The sequence below is a fragment of the Arachis ipaensis genome, chromosome B3 (assembly GCF_059453495.1).
Source record: "Arachis ipaensis isolate K30076 ecotype BB chromosome B3, ASM5945349v1, whole genome shotgun sequence".
Taxonomy (NCBI): Eukaryota; Viridiplantae; Streptophyta; class Magnoliopsida; order Fabales; family Fabaceae; genus Arachis; species Arachis ipaensis.
The window spans coordinates 32,189,460-32,199,490 of NC_142438.1; the positions used below are offsets into that span (position 1 = coordinate 32,189,460).

General features: G+C 39.2%; 1 non-coding gene across 1 annotated transcript; it reads left to right on the top strand.

The window, feature by feature from the left end:
* The first annotated feature begins 9,493 nt into the window (after nucleotides 1–9,493).
* Nucleotides 9,494–9,601, top strand: LOC148570226 (small nucleolar RNA R71). The gene has a single exon (XR_015909048.1). It is a non-coding gene; the product is annotated as a small nucleolar RNA R71 (small nucleolar RNA).
* The last annotated feature ends 430 nt before the right edge of the window (nucleotides 9,602–10,031 follow it).

Sequence of the window (10,031 nt, forward strand, 5' to 3'; positions counted from 1 at the left end):
CCCCTTTTTTTTTTATAGCTTGAGGTGTTCGGTTCCTGGAAGAACATAGCTGCATGATCAGAAAATTAGTAAGAACTCAATAAAAATAAAATAACTAAGAAAAACTACTACAAAAAATAGCGAAGGATACGAAATTATCGGGTTGCCTCCCGACAAGCGATTCTTTAACGTCACTAGCTTGACGGTCAGTTCTGCTAGTTCAGCAGATGAGTGGACCTCTGGCGGTCAATCTCGCCTCCAAGATAGTGCTTCAACCTCTGGCCATTCACTGTAAATTTCCTGTCAGAATTTTCTTCCTGTATTTTCACATGACCATATGGTGAGGCTCTGGTAACCACAAACGGTCCTGACCACCGGGATTTCAGCTTTTCGGAAAAGAATTTGAGCCTTGAATTATACAGAAGCACTCTTTGTTCTGGCTCAAAGACTCTGATGGCAATCTTCTTATCATGCAGTAGCTTGGTTCTCTCCTTATAGAGCTTGACATTCTCATGGGCTGAATATCTGAATTCATCAAGCTCATTCAACTGAAGCATCCGCTTAATTCCTGCAGCTTCTGAATCAAGATTCAGATACCTAATTTCCCAATAAGCCTTGTTTTCCAGCTCAACTGGCAAGTGACAGGCTTTGCCATAGACCAACTGATATGAGAACATGCCATTGGAGTCTTGTATGCTGTCCGGTATGCCCAGAGAGCATCATCAAGCTTCCTAGACCAGTCCTTTCTTGAAACACTGACGGTCTTCTCCAGAATCCTCTTAAGCTCCCTGTTGGAAACTTCAACCTGTCCACTTGTCTGAGGGTGATAGGGGGTTGCCACTTTATGACGGACTCCATATCTATGCAGAAGAGAGTCCAGCTATCTGATACAGAAGTGACTTCCTCCATCACTAATGAGTGTCCTTGGGATGCCAAACCGGCTAAAGATATACCTCTGAAGAAAGCTCATTACCACCTTGGCATCATTGGTGGGCAAAGCCACAGCTTCTACCCATTTGGACACATAGTCGACTGCCACTAGGATATAGTTGTTCGAATGTGAGGGTGGGAAAGGTCCCATGAAATCAATACCCCACACATCAAACAGCTCAACCTCAAGAAGTCCCTGCTGTGGCATTTCATGGTTGGCAGGGAGATTTGCAGCTTTTTCACATCTGCCACAGTGCTTCACAAAAGCTCTTGAGTTCCTGAAGAAAGTCAGCCAGTAAAACCCGCTCTGAAGGACTTTTGTAGCTGTCCTCTCACCACCAAACTGGCCTCCATAATCAGACCCATGACAGTGCCAAAGAATCTGCTGCTTTTCCTCATCCGGGACACATCTCCGGATTATTCCATCTGAGCACCTTTTAAAAAGGTATGGTTCTTCCCAAATGTAGTACTTTGCATCAGTCAATAGCTTCTTTAATTGTTGCCTACTGTACTCCCTTGGGATAAAATTCATGGCTTTATAATTTGCAATGTCTGCAAACCATGGTACCTGCTGAATGAGGAACAATTGCTCATCCAAAAACGTCTCAGTTACAGCTGTGGGTGGTTGTTCTCCTGCTTCAGGCTCAATTCTGGAAAGATGGTCAGCTACTTGATTTTCTGACCCTCTCCTGTCTTTTATCTCAATATCAAACTCCTGAAGGAGTAACACCCATCTGATTAATCTTGGTTTAGAATCCTGTTTGGTTAGAAGGTACTTCAAAGCAGCATGGTCAGTATAAACAATAATCTTAGAACCAAGTAAATAGGACCTAAACTTATCAACAACATACACAACAGCTAATAATTCCTTTTCTATAGTTGTGTAATTCTTTTGAGTATCATTTAACAGACGACTAGCATAATAAATGACATGTACAAGCTTGCCATGCCTCTGTCCTAAAACAGCTCCTATAGCAAAATCACTAGCATCACACATTAATTCAAATGGTAAATCCCAGTCAGGGGGAGCTATAATGGGAGCAGAGGTAAGGTTTGCCTTCAGATTTTCAAAAGCATGCAGACAATCAGAATCAAAGACAAAAGGAACATCAACAACCAGCAGGTTGCTCAATGGTTTTGCAATTTTAGAAAAATCCTTTATAAATCTTCTATAAAATCCTGCATGATCCAAGAAACTCCTAATTGCCTTAACATTTGTTGGTGGTGGTAATTTTTCAATTACCTCCACCTTTGCTCTGTCAACCTCAATTCCCTTACTTGAAATTCGGTGTCCAAGAACAATGCCTTCTATAAACGTAAAATGACATTTTTCCCAATTTAAAACAAGGTTTGATTCTTGACACCGTTTCAAGACAAGAGATAAATGTTTAGGGCAGGATTCAAAAGAATTACCAAAAACAGAAAAGTCATCCATAAATATCTCAATAAACTTTTCAACCATATCAGAAAAAATTGAAAGCATACACCTCTGAAAAGTTGCTGGAGCATTGCAAAGTCCAAATAGCATTCTCCTGTAGGCAAGTACTCCAAAGGGGCATGTGAATGCTGTCTTTTCTTGATCTTGAGGGTCTACTGCAATTTGATTATATCCAGAATATCCATATAGAAAACAATAAAAAGCATGACCAGCTAACCTCTCAAGCATCTGATTAATGAAAGGGAGGGGAAAATGATCCTTCCTTGTAGCAGTGTTGAGCCTCCTGTAATCTATGCACATTCTCCATCCTATGACTGTTCTTGTAGGAATAAGCTCATTCTTTTCATTCTTGATCACTGTCATCCCTCCTTTCTTGGGAACTACTTGCACAGGACTTACCCAAGGACTGTCAGAAATAGGGTAAATAATACCTGCTTCCCATAATTTCATTACCTCTTTTTGGACCACCTCTTTCATAGTTGGATTAAGTCTTCTTTGTGGTTGCACAACTGGTTTGGCATCATCTTCAAGAAGAATCTTGTGCATACACTTGGTTGGGCTAATCCCTTTCAAGTCACTAATGGTCCATCCAAGAGCTGTTTTATGACTCTTGAGCACTGAAACAAGCGCCTCTTCCTCTTCAGGCTTCAGGGAAGAGCTAATAATCACTGGATATGAATCATTTTCACCCAAAAACACATATTTCAGAGAAGGGGGTAAGGGTTTGAGCTCAAGCTTGGGGGCTTCCTTCTCCTTTATAGGCGTGTTCATCAGCTCCTTTTGGGGTGGTGAATCATCAACTTCAACTAATTCATACTCAGAAATAGGATCCAGAACATCATCAAGTACCTCAGCTTCCAGTACTTCTTGAACAAGTGGTTCAATAACATCTATTTTCATGCACCCCTCAGAATCATTAGGGTGCTTGAGAGCTTCAAAAATATTTAGGACCACCTGTTCTTCATTGACCCTCAGGGTTAATTCACCCTTTTGTACATCAATCAAAGCTCTACCTGTAGCTAAAAAGGGTCTACCAAGTATAATAGAGGGTTTTACCTCCTTTTTCATGTCTAATATAACAAAATCAACAGGAAAAATAAATGGTCCTACTTTAACAAGTAAATCTTCAACCACACCTACAGGTAATTTAATAGAAAGATCAGCAAGTTGAAGAGAAATACGAGTAGGTTTTACCTCCTCAATTTGAAGCTTTTTCATCACTGAAAGTGGCATGAGGTTGATGCTAGCTCCAAGATCACATAAAGCTCTCTGAATGCCGACTTCTCCAATGGTGCAAGGAATGACAAAACTCCCTGGGTCTGGCATCTTCTCAGGAAGGGTGTGTTGAATAATAGCACTGCATTCCTTGGTTAACACCACGGTTTCTTGCTCCTTCCAATTCCTCTTGTGGGTCAACAATTCTTTCATAAATTTAGCATAGAGAGGCATTTGCTCCAGAGCCTCTGCAAAAGGGATGTTGATCTGCAGCTTCTTGAAGACATCTAAAAATTTAGAGAATTGCATTTCTTTGGACGCCTTCTGAAGCCTCTGAGGATATGGCATTTTCGGCTTGTATTCAGGGGCCTTTGGTAAGGTGGGATAAGTGTCAAGAGAGTCAGGAAACGGGTTGTCTGCACGCTTAGGTGGGGCGTGCTCTACCTTTTCCTTCTTCTCCTCTGGAGCTTCCTTTTCAACTGGATCTTCATTGACCTTGGTCTCAGAACCAGCTACCTTACCACTTCTCAATTGAATAGCCTTGCAATCTTCTCTTGGGTTCACCACTGTATCACCAGGGAATGTATTTGGAGACCTTTCAGGTAATTGCTTGCTCATTTGACCCATTTGCACCTCCAAGTTTCTAATGGAGGCTCTGGTTTCTTGCATGAAACTCATCATCATCTCCCATTTAGAATCTTCTTGGGATTTAGAATTTGTCTGCTGAGGTAGTTGTTGTTGCTGAGACTGAAATTGGCGGTTATTATAGTTGTTCTATTGAAAACCGCCCTGAGAACTATTGTTGAAGTTCTGAGGTCTCTGAGGTTGATCTCTTCACCCAAAATTTGGATGATTCTTCCATCCCTGATTGTATGTCTTAGAATATGGATCATTGTTGGGATTTCTAGGACCACTCCCCATGTAATTGACCTATTCAGAAGAGGGTTGAGCATAATCATAATTATCATTTTGCACAAAGTTACCTGTCATGTCATAGGAGGTCTCTTGGGGTGGATTTTGAGTGTTGATAGCTGAGACTTGCATGCCACCCATCTGTTGAGTAAGTAGATTTATCTGCTGAGACATAAGCTTGTTCTGAGCAAGAAGAGCATTAACAGCTTCTACTTCCAACACGCCTCTCTTCTGAGTGGCCTCAGAGTTCACGGAATTCCTATTAGATGTGTATAAATATTGGTTGCTTGCAACCAATTCAATCAGCTCAATAGTCTCCTCTGGTGTCTTCTTCTTGTGCAATGAACCGTCTGCAGAAGTGTCTAGACTCATCTTTGACATCTCTCCTAAGCCTTCATAAAAGATATCCAGTTGGGTCCACTTGGAGAACATGTCTGGAGGGCGTTGCCTAGTCAGTAACTTGTATCTCTCCCAAGCTTCATAAAGAGTTTCACCCTCCTTCTGCTTGAAGGTCTGAACCTCCAACCTAAGCTTAGTCAGCTTCTTTGGTGGGAAAAATTTAGTGAGAAACTCTGTAACAACCTTTTCCCAAGTATTCAAACTCTCTTTTGGTTGGGAATCTAGCCATAGCTTTGCTTTATCCCTCAGAGCAAATGGGAAAAGTATGAGTTTGTACACCTCTGGGTTTACTCCATTTGTCTTCACAGTATCACATATCTGCAGAAAATCAGAAATAAATTGATTTAGATCTTCATGAGGAAGTCCATGATACTGGCAGTTTTGTTACACCAGGGTGACCAATTGTGGCTTCAACTCAAAGTTGTTTGCAGTTATAGGAGGAACCACAATGCTTTTTCCATAGAGATCCGCAGTAGGGGCAGAATAAGAGTCAAGCACTCTTCTCTGCTGATCATCCCCATTCGGATTTACCACATTGGCATTAGCATTATTATTTGCCATAGTGGATTCTGCAGCCTTGCAAAGTCTTGCTTGTTGTAAACGTCGCCTGAAAGTTCTTTAAGGTTCAGGATCAAAGTCTAAAATGTTCTTTGTCTCTATTTTTGCGCATACACAAGCAGAAAACAAGAAAAAATGGGACTCTCTACGTCAGAGTGCAGAGAAGTCCCGGTGAGGTAACCTGTGTAAAATAATAAAATAAAAATACTAACTAAATAAATAAATAAAATTTCGAAAATAATAATTAAAAATAAATAAAAATTTTGAAAATTTAAAAGAAAAATTAAACAGAAAAATTAAAATAGAATCAACTGAGTAACACCACACTTAATTTCAGAAATTAAAAAAAAATATTAATACTAAAATATAAATTTCTTTTTTTTTCGGAGGTTAAAAATAGAAATAAAATAAAATTAATAAAATATTAAAAGATAAGAAAATTAATAGGAAGAAACAAAATGAAAATAAAAGAAAATAAAAATAAAAAGGAAGATAAAAAAATGGACGCAGGTTTGAATACAAAATTCAAAGGTTAAATAAAGTATGAAAATTAAAACGGGGAACAGGGGAGGGGGTTATCAACGAAAGAACAAAGGAAAAAGAAAAAAAAAATTTACGGGAATTAAAATAAATAAAAATTAATAATAATGATAATAAAACTAATTAAAATCAAAACGCTTAATCTAAGCAATCAAGTAACTAATAGTTGTTAATCACAGTTAATCCCCGATAACGGCGCCAAAAATTTGGTGCGGTATTTACAACCACACTTACTAACCGGCAAGTGCACCGGGTCGTACTAAGTAATACCTTACGTGAGTATAGGTCGATCCCACGAAAATTGATGGATTAAGCAACAATAGTGTTTGATAGGATTAGTTAGACAGACAGAAAATAGTGTTGGGAGTTCAAGGACATTAAACAATAGCAAAAATATTAAAGAAGGCCAAGTAATTAAGATGGGAATAATATATGGAGAAGACAGTTAAGGTTTTAGAGTTATCTATTTTTTGGATTGACTTTTCTTATTAACTATTTTAATCATGCAATATTTAATTCATGGCAAACTATTTGTGACTAGACCCTAATTCCTTAGACCTTCCTAGTCTCATCTAAAATTCATCAACTGCCAATTCCTTGGTCAATTAATTCCAATTAGAGGGTGATGATTAAATTCCAGTTTATATGCCACAAGAATCCTAATTGTCCAAAAATAAAGGGATTATATGTCACGTATCCCGTTAAATACAAACAATTAGAAATTCAAGATAATATGTTTTCAAGCTATTGTTCAAGTAAAGAGCTTTTCCAAGTTATACAAGAACTCAAATAGAACACGGGTCATACTTCCGTTCCACCCAAATTCATAAAATAAAGAACGAAAACAATTATTGAAATATAAATCAAAACATGAATTAAAATAGAAAAATAGTATTATCAATCCATACAATAGACAGAGCTCCTAACCTTAACAATGGAGGATTAGTTGCTCATGGAATACGGAATGTAAATTTGTATGGAATAATATTGTGGTAAAAAAATGTTGTGTTCGAATCACCCTGTTGGGTCCCTTTTATAACTAATCCTAATAATTTTTAAAGTCTAATATCTAAAACTAAAAATTAAAATAATATCTTTTCCTAGAGTTAACATTTGAATTTAAATTTGAATTAATTTAAATAATCAAATCTTCAATGAATAGATAGGGACCACTTAAATTGTCCATTCTGCAGCTTCTAATCTGTGTTTTCTGGGCTGAAAACTGGGTCAAAACAGCCCAGAAATCGCCCCCAGCGTTTTCTGTCAATTGTCCAGATCGCTCATGTGACGCGTCCGCATCGTCCATGCGTTCGCGTCATTTGTGCAGATTCCGTCCACGCGTTCGCGTTAGGCACGCGATGGCGTCATTGCGATTTCCTCCATTCCGCGCGGTCACGTGAGCCATGCGTCCGCGTCGGTATTCGCTGGTCATCTCCTTGGTTTCTTTTCTTTCTCTGCAGAACTTCATCAATTCCATCCGAATACTACCTAAAATCAATAAAATTGCACAAAACTCAAAATAGCATCTATAGTGGCTAAAATATAATTAATTCTTAATTAAATTCAACAAATTAAATGCAAATTCACTAGGAAAAGATAGACAAGATGCTCACGCATCACCAGACAGATGCTTGTTTCTGGCGTTTAAACGCCAGACTGCTCTCCTCTAGGGTGTGCTATTTTTTTCTGCTGTTTTTCATTTTGTTTTTGATTTTTCAGTAGTTTTTGTGACTCCACATGATCATCAACCTAATAAAACACGAAATAACAATAGAAAATAAATATAATTAGATAACATTGGGTTGCCTCCCAACAAGCGCTTCTTTAATGTCAATAGCTTGACAGTGAGCTCCCATGGAGCCTCACAGATAATCAGAGCAAGGTTGGAACCTCCCAACACCAAACTTAGAGTTTGAATGTGGGGGTTCAACACCAAACTTAGAGTTTGACTGTGGGGGCTTTGATTGACTCTGCAGTGAGAGAAGCTTTTCATGCTTCCTCTCCATGGTTACATAAGGAGATCCTTGAGTTTTAAACACAAGGTTGTCCTCATTCAGTTGAAGGACTAACTCTCCTCTGTCCACATCAATCACAGCTCTTGCTGTGGCTAGGAAGGGTCTTCCAATGATGATGGTTTCATCCTCATCCTTCCCTGTGTCTAGGATTATGAAATCAGCAGGGATGTAAAGGCCTTCAACCTTTACTAACACGTCATCTACTTGTCCATAAGCCTATTTTCTTGAGTTGTCTGCCATCTCTAATGAGATTCTGACAGCTTGCACCTCAAATATTCCAAGTTTCTCCATTACAGAGAGTGGCATGAGGTTTATCCCTGACCCAAGGTCACATAGAGCCTTCTCAAAGGTTATGGTGCCTATGGTACAAGGTATTAAGAACTTTCCAGGATCCTGTTTCTTCTGAGGCAATGTCAGTTGATCCAAATCACTCAGTTCATTGGTGAGCAAGGAAGATTCATCTTCCCAAGTCTCATTACCAAATAATTTGGCATTCAGCTTCATGATTGCACCAATGTACTTGGCAACTTGCTCTTCAGTAGTGTTTTCATTCTCTTCAGAAGAAGAGTACTCATCAGAGCTCATGAAGGGCAGAAGGAGGTTCAATGGAATCTCTATGGTCTCTAGATGAGCCTCAAATTCCTTTAGGTCCTCATTGAGGAACTCCTTATTGATCACTGAGCGTCCCAGGAGGTCTTCCTCACTGGGATTCACGTCCTCTCCCTCCCTTGTAGGTTCGGCCATGATGGTTAAATCTATGACCTTGCACTCTCTCTTTGGATTCTCTTCTGTATTGCTTAGGAGAGTACTAGGAGGGATTTCAAATGACTCTTTTACTCAACTGGCCCACTTGTGCCTCCAAATTTCTAATGGAGAACCTTGTTTCATTCATGAAACTCAAAGTGGCCTTAGATAGATCAGAGACTATATTTGCCAAGCTAGATGGATTCTGCTCAGAATTCTCTGTCTGTTGCTGAGTGGATGATGGAAAAGGTTTACTATTGTTAAACCTGTTTCTTCCACCATTATTAAAGCCTTGTTGAGGCTTTTGTTGATCCTTCCATGAGAAATTTGGATGATTTCTCCATGAGGGGTTATAGGTGTTTCCATAAGGTTCACCCATGTAATTCACCTCTGCTATTACAGGGTTCTCAGGATCATAAGCTTCTTCTTTAGAAGATGCCTCTTGAGTACTGTTGGATGCAGCTTGCATTCCATTCAGACTCTGAGAAATCATATTGACTTGCTGAGTCAATATTTTTTTCTGAGCCAATATGGCATTCAGAGCATCAATTTCAAGAACTCCCTTCCTCATAGGCGTCCCATTACTCACAGGATTCCTTTCAGAAGTGTACATGAACTGGTTATTTGCAACCATGTCAATGAGTTCTTGAGCTTCTGCAGGCATTTTCTTTAGGTGAATGGATCCACCTGCAGAATGATCCAGTGACATCATTGATAGCTCAGACAGACCATCATAGAATATATCCAGGATGGTCCATTCTGAAAGCATGTCAGAAGGACACTTTTTGGTCAGTTCCTTGTATCTCTCCCAAGCTTCATAGAAGGACTCACCTTCCTTTTGTTTGAAGGTTTGAACATCCACTCTAAGCTTGCTAAGCTTTTGAGGAGGAAAGAACTTGGCTAAGAAAGTTGTGACCAGCTTATCCCAAGAGTTCAGGCTATCTTTAGGTTGAGAGTCCAACCATACTCTAGCTCTGTCTCTTACAGCAAACGGGAAAAGCATAAGCCTGTAGACCTCAGGATCAACCCCATTGGTCTTAACAGTATCACAGATCTGCAAGAATTCAGTTAAGAACTAAAAAAGATCTTCAGATGGAAGTCCATGAAACTTGCAGTTCTGTTGCATCAAAGAAACTAATTGAGGTTTCAGCTCAAAATTGTTTGCTCCAATGGCAGGAATTGAGATACTTCTTTCATGTAAATTGGAATTGGGTGCAGTAAAGTCACCAAGCATCTTCCTTGTATTGTTATTATTTTCGGCCATGTCTCCTTCTTTTTCGAAAATTTCTGTCAAATTTTCT